Here is an 18,807-nt window from a genome sequence, read left to right on the forward strand (position 1 = left end):
CCGGCCAGGGCACACAGGAGAAGCGCCCATTTGCTTCTCCACCCCTCCGCCGCGCTTTCCTCTCTGTCTCTCTCTTCCCCTCCCGCAGCCAAGGCTCCATTGGAGCAAAGATGGCCCGGGCGCTGGGGATGGCTCCTCGGCCTCTGCCCCAGGCGCTAGAGTGGCTCTGGTCGCAATATGGCGACGCCCAGGATGGGCAGAGCATCGCCCCCTGGTGGGCAGAGCGCCGCCCCATGGTGGGCGTGCCGGGTGGATCCCGGTCGGGCGCATGCGGGAGTCTGTCTGACTGTCTCTCCCTGTTTCCAGCTTCAGAAAAATGAAAAAAAAAAAAAAAAAAAAGGCAGAGGTGGGTATTGACGGGAGGCCACAGGAGCAAGGAAAGGGCTCTTCCTTTTTTAGCAAGAGCATGAGAACAGGAGCCCAGGTCCAGCTCCACTGCCGGCTTCCTGTGTGAGTCAGAGTAAGTAATTGCCCCTCTGGGCCGGGTTTCCCCAGCCCCTTGTAGACTGTTAGAGACCCTTACACCCAGCAAAGCCACTTCTAGGTGTTTGTCTGAGAAACATACACCTACTTGTGCACAAAGAGATACAAATAATTATGGCAGCCTTGCTAGCAACAAACAGTGGACAATGTCCGTCTAAGTGTCAATCAACAGAAGAATCCTTGAATAAATTATAGTACACACATATAGGCTGTATCAATCTGGGTCCAGTCAAGAAATAGAATTTACACCAGTTATTTTCCCCCACAACATTCTGTTTTGAAAATTTGCAAACACACAAGAAAAGTGAAAAAAATTATAAAGCAAATACCTATATACCCACTAAAATGAACATTTGGTCTTAGTTACTTTATCACATATCTATCCATTTATCCACCTGTTTACCCATCTTAGTTTTTTGGATGCATTTCAAAATAAGGTGTAGACCACAATGTGCTTTACCAGAAACACTCCAATATGTGTATCATTAACTAGAGTCCATATTTGTTTAGTTTTTTTTTTTAAGGTAAATTTTCATAAAATCAAACACACTACTATTCAGTGGGTTTTGCCAAATTGATCCACCTGTGTAATCCATACCTCCATCAAAATATAGAACATTACTTTCACACCAGAAACTTGCCTGAAACCTTTCCCTGCCTCCTCCACCTGCAAACACTGTTCTGAACTTTTTCCACTGGAACTTAGTTTTGTCTGCTCTAGAACATCAACAAAATTGAGTCAAACCGTGTAGGACTTCTTGCAGCCAGCTCAATGTGTTGTTGCATATATTGGTAGTTTATTTTTTTTCTTTTGCTGAGAACTTCGTATTATACAGATATACCACCATCTGCTTGTCCATTTCCTGATGATGGACATTTGGGATGTTTCTGGCTTTTATCTATTTGTAAATAAAGCTGAATTTTTTGTAAAACAATTCTGTTTTGAGGTCATATGTTTCCATTTGTCTTGGGTAAATACCTAAGACTAGGCCCGCTGGTGTACAGGGTGGGTCCAAGTTCAGATTTACAATATAAGAGAGACTCTGCATTGCTCATGCCTAGATCCTACCATGACCTGGCCCATGTCCTCCCATCCTGTCCTGTCCAGATGCCAGTCTTCTGGTGCCATCGCCCTGCCTTCCTGGTGAGTTCTCTCTCAGGGGGCCTCCTCCCTCTTCATCCTCACCATCTGGTCTTGGTCAGAACCAATCCTAGCCACCAGCTGAACTTTAGTAACTGTAAAGCCAGGGAAGGCTGGACTCTCCATGCCTTTCACTCCAGGAGACCTTGCTTTCTTGTTAATGTTGCTGTCTCCTCAGGAACCTCTAGGTCCCTCACACCACTTGATGGGATCAAGACTGGACAATAGCCCTGGCTGGTTGACTCAGAGGTACAGGGTCGGCCCAGCCCGTGGAAGTCCTGGGTTTGATTGTGGGTCAGGGCAAACAGGAGAAACAACCATCTGCTTCTCAACTCCTCCTCTTCCCCCTCCTCTTTCTCTTTCTCTCTCTCTCTCTCTACCCTTCCCACAGCCATGGCTCAGTTTGAGCAAGTTGGCCCTGGGCACTGAGGATGGCTCCATGGCTTCGCCTCAGGTGCTAATATAGCTTGGTTGCCAAGCAACAGACCAGCAGCCCTAGATGGGCAGAGCATTGCCCAGAAGAGGGCTTGCTGGGTGGATCCTGGTCAGGGCGCATGCAAGAGTCTGTCTATCTGCCTCCCCACCTCTTACTTAATAAAACAAACAAACAAACAAAAAAAGGACAATAACATTGCCCTCCAAGCTGATTCTAGGCCCTGAGTGAGCCCAGATGTTCCGCAAAGAGATCTGACCACCCATGGCCACCAGCCTGTGTTCTTCTTAGGCCCGTTCAGAGTGGGTGGGTCAGTGGCTATGAGGCAGAAGTCAGACAGCTGGGCACCCTGGGACTCCCTGGTCCCAAGCTTCTAGCTCATCCAGGCTTAATATCTCCCCATCTCCCCATGACCTTTGCAAGGGCCACCAAGGAGTCACCTTTGCCCTCATCCTTCACCCAAACATATTATAGCATTGTTCACAGTACTGGAGAGTGTTTCAAGTTTATGGATCCACTATATAAAGGTTAAGAGTGCAGACACCGAGCACAGATGCCCACTTTCCATCCTGACTCTGTCCTCCAGACATTTCTAGTTGCTTCTATAATGAGGGAATTTCAAATACATTGTGAAACGGAGAGGAGCCTCTACTGAGGCCTTTCTCTTCTAGACAACCTGAGCCTCACAACCTGGGTGAGATGTCTCTGAGCCTCAGATCCCTCTTCTGTATAGAGCCACACAAATGGCAGGTGATGGGACCTACGTGCTTGGGGAAGCCAAGGGAGCCAGATGAATGAAAGCCTCTCTCCCACCTAGGGCAGCCCCCTGGCCCTTGAATTCATGCTTAATTCAGAGCCATCACCCACACACCAGACCAGAGCCTTGGGAGGGAGGATGGCTGCACAGGAATTTCTAACCCCTTGCACAGAGAAGGTACTTGAGGCAGAAAGCAGGAAACCAACCCGCCACGTCCCCAAGTGGGGAGCCTGGCTTGCTGAGGCTGCTCTTGCCCAGCTGTCTAGCCTATTTATTATTCATGGTGTATTCTCACCGACGAAGAGGGATGGGTAGAGCCTGGTGGCTAAAAGCCTAGGTTCAGAGCCAGATCACCTGGATTCTTATCCTGACTGGCACCTAATAGGGCAAGTTACTTAACCTCTTTATGTCTTGGTTTTATCTGTAAATGAGGATTCAAAGAGGATTTATATTGTCAATAATAAAGTGTTATTATTATTATGCACTGTGAGAATGAAATGAGGTAAAACAGAATGATACCCAGCACATAATAGATGGCTACAGACATTAGCTGTTATTACAAGGTATCCCTCTTAGTCTAGGGGGCAGATCCTGTATCCCTGCATCCAGTCCCTCTCTGTAACCACCCTCCCTACCCCAGCCCAGCTGATCCAAAACTGCGGGCTCCACGACTGTTAGCTGAATGAGTGAGTTCATGGGTGCATTTAGGTCACTGGAAGCCTTGTGGGCGGTGAACGCTGGACTTGAGAGGAGGTGAGCCTGGGTGACAGACACATCGTGGAGCTACACCAGCCTGCAGAGACACGGATGTGCACTGACCAAACCTCCTCCCAGCTGCCCTGACTCTGGCCGGATGGGCTGCAGCCAGGCCTCCATGGAGCTGTGTTTTCCACAGAACCCCACTCTTTGTTAAGTCTTGTTTCCAAGGCCAGACATTCTCAGCCAGGACACTCGGCAGCTAATGACGTCCATGGAGACAGTCGCGGCTGCCACGCACAGCCTCGCTCCAGGAGCCAGGCCCAGGAGAGCGGTTTGCCTGGGGCACTGCAGCCCGGAGTGGAGCCAGGCTGGCAAGCCCATGCCCAGTCCTGAGAATCAGGGCTGGAGGAGCCCTTGCAGATGTCTGCCACATCTGCCTTCTCCTAGTATGGAGAGAGGGGAGATGGCCCACAGGCCCCTGTTTGGGCATGGGGGAAGTCAGGACACAGGCCTGGAATCTAAAGCTGTTGACATCTCTCCCCACCCCCCTCGCACGCGCGCACGCACGCACACACGCACACACAAAACAGGTCTCACACTTGAGGGGGCATCAGAAAGGCCTAAGAGGTTGCATTTTAACAAATTCCCAGATGATGCTAATGATGCCAGTTGGGTACCACACTTAGAAAACCATTGTTTTAGGAAACTGCCTTGTGTCTAGAAATGGGGAATGGAGCTCAAGGACATGGCGCTGAGGAGGCAGGGCTGGCCACTGCCTTCTGAAAGGAAATAGGACAGAGTCAAAAAAAAAAGAACCCTCAAAGATTCAGGGGAAGGCGGGGTGGGAGTGTGGTGAAAGGTGGGACTGGGACAGGTTCAGACTAGAATGAGGCAAGGTGTCGAGGAAGGAAAACTTAAACAGACACCCCTCTCAGGTTCTTGAAAATGCAGGGCGGGAATCTGCAAGAACTTGGGAGGGAGTGTCTCTTTAAATCAGGGGTCAGGAATCTTTTTGGCTGAGAGAGCCATGAATGCCACATATTTTAAAATGTAATTCCGTGAGAGCCGTACAACGACCCGTGTACATTACACATTATCCAATAAAAATTTAGTGTTGTCCCGGAGTACAGCTGTGATTGGCTCCAGCCACCTGCAACCATGAACATGAGCGGTAGGCAATGAATGGATTGTAATACATGAGAATGTTTTATATTTTTAACGTTATTATTATTTGTATTAAAGATTTGTCTGCGAGCCAGATGCAGCCTTCAAAAGAGCCACATCTGGCTCGTGAGCCATAGGTTTCCGACTCCTGCTTTAAATGTTGTGCCCTACCTGACCAGGCAGTGGCGCAGTGGATAGAGCATCAGACTGTGATGCGGAAGACCCAGGTTTGAGACCCTGAGGTCGCCAGCTTGAGCACGGGTTCATCTGGTTAGAGCAAAAGCTCACCATCTTGAGCCTAAGGTCGCTGGCTCGAGCAAGGGGTCACTCGGTCTGCTGAAGGCCAGTGGTCAAGGCACATATGAGAAAGCAATCAATGAACAATTAAGGTGTTGCAAAGTGCAACGAAAAACTAATGATTGATGCTTCTCATCTCTGTTCCTGTCTGTCTGTCCCTGTCTATCCCTCTCTCTGACTCTCTCTCTGTAAAAAAAATAAAAATAAAATAAAATGTTGTGCCCTAACACTTGCTTGCTTCCCCCCCCCAGTCCCAGCTCTGCCCCTGGGGTCCTGACATGAGCCCCTAGTCTGGCAGGTCAGCCGTGCAGCCAGTGTTCTCATGAACAGTCAAGTTCCATGGGCTCACTGTCCACAGGAAACTCCTCTTGCTTTGAAGAATGGCATTTAAAAACCTAGGCCAGGAAGAAGTGTTGTGCATGCGCACATGTGTGTTGTGTGGGGGGTATTGCGTGTGTATCAGGGAAGGTGGCAGAGAGAGGGTTCTACAGGTGCCTACAGTGCTGTGTGGACTCTTCATTAATTAAAGCATGCCTCCTGGACCTGGGCAGCTTTAAAAAATTCTGAAGCCCAAGCCACATTCCAGAATCTGCATTTTAACAAGATCCCCAAGGGATGCAGGCACAAGAACATTGGGCTTATCTGGAAATTATTTTTTTATTTTTTTTTATTTTTATTTTTTTGTATTTTTCTGAAGCTGCAAAAGGGGAGAGACAGTCAGACAGACTCCCGCATGTGCCCAACCGGGATCCACCTGGCACGCCCACCAGGGGGCGATGCTCTGCCCATCCGGGGTGTCGCTCTGTCGCGACCAGAGCCACTTTAGTGCCTGGAGCAGAGGCCAAGGAGCCATCCCCAGGACCCAGGCCATCTTTGCTCCAATGGAGCCTCGGCTGCAGGAGGGGAAGAGAGAGACAGAGAGGAAGGAGAGGGGGAGGGGTGGAGAAGCAGATGGGCGCTTCTCCTGTGTGCCCTGGCCGGGAATCAAACCCGGGATTTCCGCACGCCAGGCCGACACTCTACCACTGAGCCAACTGGCCAGGGCCTGGAAATTATTTTTTAAATACTGATGTCTAGGTCCCGTGCCCAGACACTCCGATATAATTCTCCTGGGTTCTACATAGCATTGGGTTTTAAAAACTGTCCATGTGATTCCAATGGGCCACAAGGTCTGAGGATCACTGGTGTAGGCACCTTCAGAGATCTTCAGAATGGCGCGGGAGGCAACATGACACAGAATTCACTTGGCATTTTAGTATCTGGGGCATGGATTCTAATCCTGATTCTGCCACTAACTAGCCATATGGCCTTAGTTGGGTCACTTTCTCAACTTCCTCAAAGCAAAATGGTAATATTAACCATCTCTCTGGATTAAAATATTGATTGTGATTATTGGAGTTCAAAGGGGTTTTGGTTAACATGTAGGTCACATAACATCAAGTTTGCTCTTGATAAAGCTTTAGACCTCTCTGGGCCTCAATTTCTCATCTTATAAAATTAGGAATTGAACCACTAGGGCCCCCCCCCCCCTCCAATACAGTGTGCACGTTCCTTCCTTCGCACAATGGTTCCTTCCGGCCATAGTCCCTCCCCTTCCTTCTTGGTTCAGTGCTTCTACCTCTCCATCCGGGCACAGCTCAAGGTTGTCTCTCCTCCCTGCGCCTCCCACTACCACCTGCTTAAATGTGAGGTTTCAGCTCAGAGCTTGCTTCCTATGGGGAGCCTTCCCTGACCACCCACTCCCAAGTCCAGGTTAGGGACTCTATTGTCACCTGAACTCCCCCCACCAACCCTCGCCTTCCTTTACACAGGATACTGTAATTGTCCGCATGGTTTTGTGAGTGTGATAGTCCTGTAGGCACTCTGCATGCTTACCTCAAATCCCCAAATCTGTGCCTGAAATAATGAATGAACGAATGACAGGGGGAAGTTGTGATCAACAGACCTCCCAGCTGATTCTGGCTGCAAGCTGGTGACCTTTACCAGTCTGACTCAACACAATGCTTATAAGGTAGGTGAAGCATGAGGACAACCTCATTAATTTAGGTTTCTTCCCTCCTGACATTAACCTCAATTATCTAACTGCTGGAGGAAGGAACAGTTTTCTGGATGGTTAAGGATCAGCTGAGTGGCCCGCCCAGGTGGATCTCGACCACAGCCCCTCACAAGTGCACCACAGTTTACAAAGCACTTTCCTGTCTGCTGTCTCCTCACAGGGAGGATGGCAGGGCAGGAATGATGGCCATCACACTAGAATAGTAAGTGGTTGAGGGCAGGCATCTTGTCTGTTTTGTTCACTAAGGTTTTCTCGGCATATGGTAGGCACTTGTTACCTACGAGTGCGATGAAGGAATCTCTTTTCACGCCGATAAAGGAAAGGAATACTCAGGAGGGCTGGGTGGTTCTCCAGCCTCAGAGAGCTGGAGCATCAGAACTGAGGGGTCTCAACTGTGCAAGGCCCCTTCCCACTGTCCTGGCCTGCAGTGTCTAACATGGTGCAGAATTTATGCTTCCAAATATGTCAGCTTCATAAGCCCCTCGGCCCACACTTACCACATCTTTTCAAGGACTGGGGTGATGGTGCCCAACACCCACGCTTCGCACAGGGCCTGGGGACACACCTCCCACAGCCCAGCGTTTTCTCTGCCTTTGGCCTCGGTGGGCTTGCCAATCTGCAGGCGTCACTGAGAGGGCCCGATGACAATTCACTTTTCTCTACATCTGAGCAGAGTTGTAAGTTCCCCACCCCCTGTAGGCACAGAGCAAAACAGTCTCCTCACCCCATCCCAATCCAGCCCTTGGCTCAGCACCTGCCAGCGATACTTAGGGCTCAGAGAGAGAGCAAAGAGAGGCTAAACCAGGCACTTCATGCAGGGACAGATGGTGGCTGCAACACGACAGTGGCTGGGGCAGCTCAGCTGGGGTGGAAACCATACTCTCTTCTCCCCTAGCAGCAAATGATGGGGACACCACAACCCACACACAGAGAAGTCAACGGCGTTTTCTCGGTTCTTTGAACACTTGTTCTAACAGGGCAGCTAACGGCCTATAAGACTTGAGCCTTAGCTTCACCACCGACTTACATGAGTGACCTTGAGCCAGTCAGCCCACTACCACCCAGAGTATTCAGGAAGAGCTGTCTTAGAAAAATAGAAATAAGCAACAGCAGTAACTACTATTCATTCAGTACTGAGTTTCCAAAGCACTCTCACACACATCATTTCATTTAGTCCTCAGAGCAGGTCTACGTGCCCGTTTTATAAGGGAACAAGTAGACAGGTGGGTTAAGGACTTGCCTTTGGTCACTCACACTGGCATTATGAGGCTGGGCAGAGACTTGAATCCATGTTTTCTAACTAAAACCCTTGTTTTTTCTCTTTATTTCCAGTCAGTTGCCTTCAACAAGGATTCCTCTGATCACATCCAGCACCAAGGCCCATTGAACAAACCAACAAAATCAAGATGTGACAGTGCCCACCCCCTAGAAGCCCAGAGCCAGTGGCAGAGTGACACATGTTCTTTATAAACAACCCTATGGGGAAGAAGAGGAGGTGACCCTGTAGGTGGGGTGGACAGTGCTTCAGGGGGGAGCTGGCCTTTAACTGCCCTGAAGGGTGAGTAGGGCCTTAGTAGGAAAGAGAGAGTGTGGAAGGGACAGAGTCATGTCACTGCCAGACGACCGGAGTCTGCAGAGGGAATGGAGGGTCCCAAGTGTCCAGCCAAAGACACAGAGAAGATGAGGCTGGAGAGCAGCTGACCCAGGGCAGGAAGGGCAGGAAGGGCAGGAAGGGCAGGGCCACAGACTAGAGTTCGGTTTTCTTCCCGTACGTGGCTGGGAAATTCTAAAAGGCTTTAAACACTGTCAGCAAGCTCTGATCCATTTCAAAGACCGATTAAAATAGTAATTTTCTTGCTGTAAATGTTCCTTGTAAAAATGGAGACAAGCAAAGGAAAGAAAATAAAAATCACCTTTAATCACATTGCTCAGAGATAACCAATGTTTTCTATGAATATAAACATTTTTCTAAAATGTCACTGTATATTTAATGTTTCTTTGCAACTTTTCCTCACTTATTATTTTGTGAACAGCTCCCATGTCATCCAATATTCTTCTTCAATTGTGGTTCTAGTTTTTGGAGGGGTTATGGACACCCCTCCCCCGAAGATCTGCTGAAAGCACAGACCCTCTCCCCAGAAAATGCATATCCCCAATACACACCAGTCATGTTGCCACTTAGGAATGCAGGCCCAGGGTTGCCAGTTCTTTGGATGTTTCTAAAGAGCTGGAAATCCATTTTTCATATGAAATCTTTTGGTTTTTAAAGGTTGACTACTGATTGAAATATTAAAAAATAAAAACACGAAGGGAACCAAACTCGTCAGAAGCCTCAGTCTGTTCTGGGGTTTATAACCTCTGGGCAAAGCCAAGGGCTCAGGTATTTAGGGTTCACGGTCATGTTTCCCAGCCAGACTTGCCTCCTTACACAGCCACACCTCTCTCTTCAATTCCCACTTCCATACCTTGGTTCATGCCACTCCCAGACATGTGCCACTTGCCCCACACCCCATCCCTGCCACCGGCACTGTCCAGACTCCACCGGGGTCTTTCCAGGGCTTTACCAGTCTGCACCTCGACACTGGCTGTGCTCTCTCTGTTCCTAGCTAGCTGTGGCCCCATCGCCGGTCCTCTGCTGCACTGGGAACTCCTGGGGACAGCATCGTTTGCTTCAGCTCTGTGCCCCACCCCCTCCAGTGCAGGGCTTGAAACAGTCAGCCCAGAGCAAGTGCTCTCAGGAGTGCGGGTGAAAGGCCCGACAACATTCACCCCTTGCAAGTGAAGTCCTCACTGGAGCAGAAGGAAGGATAATTACAGCCTGGCTTTAGCAATCTGCTATGCATTCGCCCCTCGGGCTGTGTGAATTGCTGTGAAATTCTTATAAAGGGGAAGTCAGAAAGTAACTCTTAAAAGGAAAGTTCAAAAAAGGAGGAAAAAGAAAGAAAAGCCAGCCCTGGCCGGTTGGCTCAGTGGTAGAGCGTCGGCCTGGCGTGCAGAAGTCCCGGGTTCGATTCCCGACCAGGGCACACAGGAGAAGCGCCCATCTGCTTCTCCACCCCTCCCCCTCTCCTTCCTCTCTGTCTCTCTTCCCCTCCCGCAGCTGAGGCTCCACTGGAACAAAGATGGCCCCAGCGCTGGGGATGGCTCCTTGGCCTCTGCCCCAGGCGCTGGAGTGGCTCTGGTCGCAACAGAGCTACGCCCCGGAGGGGCAGAGCATCGCCCCCTGGTGGGCAGAGCGTTACCCCCTGGTGGGCGTGCCACGTGGATCCCGGTTGGGCGCATGCGGGAGTTTGTCTGACTGTCTCTCCCCGTTTCCAGCTTCAGAAAAATACAGGAAAAAAAAAAAAAGAAAGAAAGAAAGAAAGAAAGAAAGAAAAGCCTTCTAAATCCTGGAGGGAGCCAGGTCTGTCCTGACCTTTTTTGCACCATGGAGATTAGGAGACCGAACCAGGCTGGAGCCAGCAGGAGGCCCAGGGCTGCCCCAGCCCTGCCTGGTGTAACTTTGGGCAAATGCCTTCTCCTCTCTGAACAGTAAGGGGCAGAACCAGATCACCTCTTAGGGCCCTCCTTCTAACATAATAAGATTCTGTGTGGCAGTGAAGGGGATCTATAACCTCCCTTTAAGAAGCTGGAACTGCCACAGCCTCTTGCTGTGTCTCCATCTCTCTATCTTCCCCTCTCTGGTTCTACCACACACAGTCCTTCCTCATTTCCCTTCCTCTTCGCTCTCCCCTAATGTCGGCTGCAGTTCATAAACTTGCTCACATCATTTTTCATGTGTTAGCTTAGAAATAACAATAAGCTCTCAGTCATTTACCCAATGTGTGACCAAGATGACTAGTGATAATAGTCAGTGTAAGATACAGTTGACAAGGGCTAAAACCCCACAGGGTGGAAATTTTCATTGACCAAAAATTGCCTAAAAAATTCAAATCTTGCCTGACCAGGCGGTGGCACAGTGGATAGAGCATTGGACTGGTATGTCGAGGACCCAGGTTTGAGACTCTGAGGTCACCAGCTTGAGAGTGAGCTCATCTGGTTTGAGCAAAGCTCACCAGCTTGAGCCCAAGGTCGCTGGCTCAAGCAAAGGGTCACTCAGTCTGCTGTATAGCCTCTAGTCAAGGCACATATGAGAAAGCAATCAACGAACAACTAAGGTGCCGCAATGAAGAATTGATGCTTCTCATCTCTCTTTCTTCCTGTCTGTCCCTCTCTCTGACTCTCTCTGTCACAAAATAAATAAATAAATAAAATTAAAATGCTTAAAAAAAATTCAAATCTTCTTGACACTGGTTTGCTAACTATGACCCAGGAAACTTGGGCTTGCTCAAAATGGTGGCCAAGAAAAGAAAAGCCACACTAGCAGATGCTATCATGAATCAATTAAGAAAATAACTAATTGATAAACCAAGCCATCTTGGTGAAGCAATAGCCTTGCTAGAAATAATTTCAGTAAGGTTAAGAAGAGAGAAACTAAACGGAAGAGAAAAATGACCCAAGGAATCAATGAACTTTATGGTCTGTCTTAGAAAAATAAGTTCTCCATAAAAAACTGTATTAGTGTTGATATAATTCTCATTAAAATATTGATAACAGCAGCATCAAATGCCCAGGCCTCAGGTGCAGTGGGGGAGACACAGATAGTGGACTTGGTTAACCTGTCTGTGGTCTCTAACCACTCACTCTGCAACTGCCACTGCCTGTGACAAGCTGGCCGGTTCCTCCTTATTTACGATCATCACTGTCTTACCAGTGGTTTTTTGTACTTCCAAAGGAGCTGAGTTTTTACACTAATTGCAGCCTCCTTAATCAATTAATGAGACTTAAAGGGTCATTTATCATTGGAAATTGCGGCTGAAATCACCAGAGCACTACACTGGCTCACGGATGCTAAGAAATTGCATCCTACGTTGGTAACTATAACCCAGCTTTAATGAGATTCTTATTAACATATACATTATTAATTAGACTATTAATGCAGATGTCATTTTGAGTCACACCAGGATTCCCACTAGCTCACATGGTTATTAAACCTCGCTAATTTTCACAAGGAATTAATATTATAGTAAAGGTTCTCTCCACTGTGTATTCTAAATTAAAAGCTTACTTCCGACATCTCACCCATAGCATCCACTCAGTTGTTAAAGAGAGGAAGGAGGAAGAGGGAAGCCTTTTCATTCTGAGACCTGAGAGCTTCCTATTTTGCAAGTAACTGGTGTCTGTAAGGCGACGAGGAAGGAAGGGCTGAGAGAGGAAGGACCTCCCTCCCCACTCCCCATGTCTTGGGACGAGCCTACTCTTCTTTAATTAGTAAGGTTTCCTAACGTGTCTAAAATAGAATATTTAAATTGTTTCTTATTAAAAAATATCATTTATTCACTGTAAATAATTTAGGAAACACACATACACAAAAAGTAGAAAATTTTCATCACCCATTCTCTCAGCACTTGGTAATTACCACTCTGAACATCTTTCTGTGCTATTTTAGTCTATTTTCTCTATGCTTAAATAGGCAACCTTTCACACAAATAAAATAATACTCTATATATTATTTTAAAACCTTCCTTTTTAACTTAATATTTCATGAGCATTTTTCTGTATTAACAAACATTCTTTGAGACTGACCAGGTGGTAGCACAATGGATAAGAGAATTGGCCTGGTACACTGAGGACCCAAGTTTGAAACCCTAACGTCACCAGCTTGAGTGCAGGCTCACCAGCTTGAACACAGGGTCTCAGCTTGAGTGTAGGATCATAGTCATGACACCATGGTCGCTGGCTTGAGCCCAAGGTCACTGGCTTGAGCAAGGGGTCACTGGCGTGGCTAGAGCCTCCAGTCAAGGCACATATGAGAAGCAATCAATGAACAACTAAGGCATCACAGCTATGAGTTGATGCTTCTCATCTCTATCCTTTCTTATCTGTCTGCCTCTGTCTGTCTGTCTTTCTCTCTCTCTCTCTCACTAAAAACAAAAAAACAAAAAACAAATGTTCTTTGAGAGCATCATTGTCATGTAATACATATTAATATACTTTATTTTAAATGGCTATGGCACTGATTGTCAACCAGTGTGCTGCAAGAATTTTTAAAATCTGCAATATCTGACTATCTAGGAGGGGCACTGACTTCTTTTCCCTTAGATTGTCAAATAAAAAAATTACAACAGTCAACACAACAATAGCTGTCAGGTGCAGGGGTCGGGAACCTATGGCTCATGAGCCAAGGGTGGCTCTTTTATTTTTTATTTTTTTTTATTTTTTATTTTTCTGTAGTTGGAAACAGGGAGGCAGTCAGACAGACTCCCGCATGCGCCCAACTGGGATCCACCTGGCATGCCCACCAGGGGGCGATGCTCTGCCCATCTGGGGCGTCGCTCTGTTGCAACCAGAGCCATTCTAGCGCCTGAGGCAGAGGCCATAGAGCCATCCCCAGCACCTGGGCCAACTTTGCTCCAGTGGAGCCCTGGCTGCGGGAGGGGAAGAGAGAGACAGAGAGGAAGGAGGGGGGAGGGGTGGAGAAGCAGATGGGTGCCTCTCCTGTGTGCCCTGGCCAGGAATCAAACCCGGGACTCCTGCACGCCAGGCCGATGCTCTACCACTGAGCCAACTGGTCAGGGCCGGGGTGGCTCTTTTGATGGCTGCATCTGGCTCGCAGACAAATCTTTAACAAAAAAAATAATAACGTTAAAAATATAAAACATTCTCATGTATTACAATCCATTCATTTCCTACCACTCATGTTCATGGTTGCAGGTGGCTGGAGCCAATCATAGCTGTCCTCCGGGACAGCACCAAATTTTTATTGGATAATGTATAATGTACACGGGTCATTGTATGGCTCTCACAGAATTACATTTTAAAATATGTGGCATTCATGGCTCTCTCAGCCAAAAAGTTTCCCGACCCCTAGTCTGGTGTAAATAAATCAAAAGTATACCTATTTTATTTTCAGACTGGCAAAATAATATATTTTTGGGTGTGTGACAGAATTTTAGTAATGAGTTTATATGTGCTGTGAGATGAAAAAAGTTGAGAAATCGCTGGGCTATGGGATGATGAAGGGGACCAAAAGTTGTACCTTTCGGGATACGGGATACTGACTTGAAGCTGGTTATTAAGAAACAGAATACTCAGGAAGAACCTTTGACCCTCCTTGCTTTCCTGCTCAAGAGATTCACAAGAAAAACCTGCTTCAGAAAGGGGATCTTAGGGTGTGCACCTTAGCTGAATTTGACTCAAGTATGGTAAATAGGACAGCTTTGGGCCCATTATTTCTGAGCTGCCTAACAACTTACCTGCCACGTATGTTCGGCTCTTTCTCAACTATCAGTAAGCTGCTCACTCTCACTTCTGAAATCTAAGACCCCATCTCCCCCCCCCCCTTTCTCCTTTGTCCAAAATGTCACATATACCCAGTGTTGTTACTTCACTGTCTTTGGAATTTTCATGCTTATGTGAATTCCCCATGCACGTGTATTAAAATTTTTATTTTCTCCTGTTAATCTGTCTCTGTTCATTTGATTACTAGTCCAGCTAGAAGAACTTAGAAGGTGGGAGGAAAAGAGTTTTGTTTTAGCCCCCATAATAGTCTTCTTCTTGTTTTTTTTTGTTTTTTTTTTTAATAGGGACAGAGAGAGAGAGTCAGATAGAGGGATAGATAGGGACAGACAGACAGACAGGAACAGAGAGAGATGAGAAGCATCAATCATCAGTTTTTTGTTGCGACACCTTAGTTGTTCATTGATTGCTTTCTCATATGTGCTTTGACCGCAGGTCTTCAGCAGACCGAGTAATCCCTTGCTCGAGCCAGCAACCTTGGGTCCAAGCTGGTGAGCTTTTTGCTCAAGCCAAATGAGCCCTCGCTCAAGCTGGCAACCTCGGGGTCTCGAACCTGGGTCCTTCCGCATCCCAGTCCAACGCTTTATCCTATGCGCCACTGCCCGGTCAGGCAATAGTCTTCTTGATACATCGACTTGGTTAGACTCCAGTCCCCAGTTATTCAAACAATAATCTAGATATTGGCAGAAATGTATTTTGTAGCTGTGATTCAAGTCCATAATCAGTTGATGGTAAGTGAGATTATCTTAGAAAATGTACACGGGCCTAAATCAGCCACTTAGAAATTTGAAGTGCAGAGTCAGGCTTCCCTGAAGAAGAAACTGCCATGGACAGTGGCCTCAACCCATGCCCGAGAGTTCCAGCCCTTCCCGATGCCCACCCTATGCACTTCAGATTCACCTCACCAGCCCCATAATTCTGCATGTAAGTCAATTCCTTGCAACTACTCTCCCAATACATATGTACATCTCCTCCTGGTTGTGTTACCCCGGTTGAACCTGATAGGAGGTGCATAGGATTTTATTAGATGGCTATACTGTAATTCATTTAACCCGTTCTGCACTGCTGAGCATCGTGCTGGGTTCTTGCTATCGGCTTGGCACTATCACTTCTACGTCAGGCTGAAACTCAACTCCCAGCACACTGTTTCCTGAATGATTCCAGACTTCTGATTGCTAATGAAAGTATAACCTGTGCAAAATTTAGGGAGGAGATGCTAAAGGGAAGCCATTGTTCTCGGGAGGGCACGGCAGTCACACATGATGGCAGTGTCACTAGGCAGTTTCAACAGATGTGGTGGCTTTGCAGACCTCCTCATGATCTCCCACTCCACAGACTCCCTTTGGTGGCCCAAGGTATGCGGCTTCTCAGACTTTCCCACCTCCGCCCACTACACCATCTGTGCTTCAGGCAGAAGTGATTAGCCACTGGCCCTTGAGCCCCTCAGCTTTCCCCTCTAGACTCTCACTCCCACAGCTACCCCCAGAGCTGCACAAACCCTAGCTCCTATGTTAATCCCCCCATTCCTGCAGTACTTGTAATGGCTCTGTGTCCCCAAATGAAACCATTAGTGGTTCAGGGGGACAGATCCATAAAATGGGAATGTGAAGTTCTTTCACTAATGTCAGAAGTGAGGGCATTAATGACACTATTGCTAGATTATGGTGGTCCAGGATGCAAAGTGGCAAAACATTTGCTTAGGTATTATTACTGTAGTCATCTGAAGTCAGGTACTTGCAGAAATAAAGTCAGGTGACCAATTAGCTGCCACAATAAAACAGTATAGTGAAAATAAAGATTATAAGGACTGTGGGGTTAGTTAACTAGTTTTAACTTTTTTGAAGAGCTCTTGCTGGATTGCTTAGAGCTTCGTCTCGATACACAAAAGTTGTGGGTTCGATCCCTAGTCAGGGCACAAATAGGAACAGATCAATGTTTCTGTCTGTCTCTCTCACACTAAAATAATAAATAAATAACACAAAAACAAAACACTGTTAAAGAATTTGGAAAGAGAAAATGGTGAGCTCAACCCTAAAATTCCCAACTCAAGGCTTGAGTAAGGAAAGATAAAGCTTTGGTGACTGCCCTGAAATAATCTCCAAGTTCACAGGATTTGTTGATCTGACCATGTTTCCCATCACTCTGAACAACAGGCCTAATGGAACAGTGGAATGGCCTGTTGAAGACTCATTTAAAGCCCCAGCTGGATGGCTTGGGGTAATGGCTCACAGAATGGGCTACGTGCTCTAACTCCATAACTAATGTCTAGTGTTGTTTTTTCCCCCAGCCAGGACTCCAGGGTCCGGGAACCAAAGGGAGGAAACAGAAGTGAGTCACATCACTATCATCACCCTAAATGGGGCACCAGCATCATTTTGTTTCTCTCTGTGCCTTTGGGCTCTCTGTTCCCCAGGGAAGGCTACTTCCATGATCAAGACAGAACAGTGGTCCATTCTGTACTCACTGAAGTGATTCATCCTGATTGCCAAAGAGAAATTAAGTTGCTATTACAGAATGAGGGCTGTTATAGATTAAATGTCCTTGTCTCCCCCAAATTCATATGTTGAAATCTATCACCCAAGGTAATGGTATTAGAAGGGGGGACCTTTGGGAGTGATTAGATCATGAGGGTATATGCCCTCCTGAATGGAATTAGAGCTCTTTTAAAATAGAGCCCAGAGGCCCTGGCTGGTTGGCTCAGCGGTAGAGCATCGGCCTGGGGTGCAGGAGTCCCAGGTTCGATTCCCGGCCAGGGCATACAGGAGAAGCGCCCATCTGCTTCTCCACCCCTCCCCCTCTCCTTCCTCTCTGTCTCTCTCTTCCCCTCCCGCAGCCGAGGCTCCATTGGAGCAAAGATGGCCTGGGCTGGGGATGACTCTGTGGCCTCTGCCTCAGGCACTAGAATGGCTCTGGATGCAACAGAGCAACGCCCCAGAGGGGCAGAACATCGCCCCCTGGTGGGTGTGCCGGGTAGATCCTGGTCAGGCGCATGTGGGAGTCTGTCTGACTGCCTCCCCGTTTCCAGCTTAGGAAAAATGAAAAAAAAAAAAAAAATAGAGCCCAGAGAGCTTCCTGGACTCTTCCACTGTGTGAGGTTACAGTGAGAAGACAGCATCGGTGAGGGATCAGGTCCTCAGCAGATACAGAATATGCCTGAGCCATGATCTAGACTCTCAGTCACCAGCACTGTGAGAAATTTATGTTTGTTGTTCACAAGCCACCCAATCTCTGGCATTTTGTTACAGCAGCACAAAAGGACTAAGGCAGGTGCTAACAGTTCTCCTGGGGCATACAAGATTTTCTGGCTGTTTCCCCCATGTCCTGCAGTGAAAGCTCATGAGAAACATCAGCAGAATCTAACGACACAGACTCTTCAGGAATGAAAGTTTCAGTTATCCCACCAGACAAGGAACCATAACTAGCCAAAGAACTTGCTAAAAGCAAGAAAGACAAAGGAATTAGGTAGTAGAAAAAAGAAGTCAAATTCCAGCTAAAAGCACATGACCAGTTGCCAAAATGAGAACTATCTACTTTCTTAGTTTTTTAGATTTTATTTATTCGTTTTTGGAGGGGGAGGAGAGAGAGAGAGAGAGAGAGAGAATGGGGAGAGAAGCAGGAAGCATCAACTCCCGTATGTGCCTTGACCAGGCAAGCCCAGGGTTTCGAACCGGCGACCTCAGTGTTCTAGGTCGACACTTTATCCACTGCACCACCACAGGCCAGGCCTGCTTTCTTGTTTCCTTGCTTTAATATGAATATATCTACATGTGTTAGCCACAACTTTTTCTATTTCTCCCTTTCCCATTCTCTTGCTATCCAATATAAAGTATATTAATACTGTTAGATATACATATTAGATATGAAGGAAATTAATAGTACTAACTCCATTTTTAAGTTACAGGGTATAAAAGGGGCAGAGTGACCCAGCTAGATGAGGAAACTTCATCCAGAGATGGATAAAGTGACCTATAGGACTTCATATTTCTTCCTTGGGATGAGCAGTTAATTTGTCTTCAGTCATACGAAGGAGAGTCATGTCGTTGGAAGTGGGATCATGCTATTGTCACTGTCTTTGTTCAGAAGTCAGTCTTAGTGAAAAGGATGTGCACGGAGATCAAGTTGACAAAGGGATGGGATCTCCTGGATCTTCTTGGGATCACTGCTCCGATAGAAGGCTTGCAACCACCATTGCAAGCATCTCTTCCCTGTATGGTTTGTAGGATTGAAGATGTCACAGAGGAACTCATAAAATTTGGAAGGCAGAAGTAAGAAGCAGAAGCCATTTTTCTTAGGCCGTCCCAACAGCGGCCACGGTAGCAGTCAGACATGGCCATTCGTTCTGTGTGGTTAGTCACTGCATCTGCTGATCCCCTTCCCGACCCTTACTCCCCAGCTCTGATGTCCAGAAATGGGCACTTCTCAGACAATGTCCTGGCCAC

This window comes from Saccopteryx leptura, chromosome 2 (genome assembly GCF_036850995.1).
Source record: "Saccopteryx leptura isolate mSacLep1 chromosome 2, mSacLep1_pri_phased_curated, whole genome shotgun sequence".
NCBI lineage: Eukaryota > Metazoa > Chordata > Mammalia > Chiroptera > Emballonuridae > Saccopteryx > Saccopteryx leptura.